The following is a 525-nucleotide window of genomic DNA, read 5'->3' on the forward strand; positions in this document are numbered from 1 at the left end:
AATAGTTCTCAAGGCGAGACAGCCGGCGCACGACGTGCTTTAAATCGTCAAAAGGGTCCGCACAGCGATATGCTACTTTGGCATGACGCTCAGCGGAGCTCCGATCACGAAGGATCTCGTCCTCAAGGGCTCGAAGAGCATCACGAGTCACCAGACGGCGGTCGGACCGGTCGTCACCGCCCGCAACCGACCAGCTGAAGCAACCGTTGCAGCAGTGGAGGCAGCTACAGTGGCCTTCTCCTTGCCAACAACGGCAGCTGATGAACAATATTGCATAGCTATACTAGTTCCGTCAGAAAAAGTATATATACATGTAGGTTACAAGCGCAGATGTTATGAAGTGCGCTCCGACTCTTCTCGATGAGTACGGTGACGTCCACTATCACGTGGAAAACTTGTGGGACGACGTCGTCACCAGGGTCAAATCTGGTGAATTGGCGGGAATATCCCACCTCCGAAAACTCGTGGGAGTTAGAGGCGCCACTTCGGCAAGATTGCCCAGTCGCCGTGAACGCTTTTGATCGG

The sequence above is a fragment of the Plasmopara halstedii genome (genome assembly GCF_900000015.1).
Source record: "Plasmopara halstedii genome assembly, contig: Scaffold_2956, whole genome shotgun sequence".
NCBI lineage: Eukaryota > Oomycota > Peronosporomycetes > Peronosporales > Peronosporaceae > Plasmopara > Plasmopara halstedii.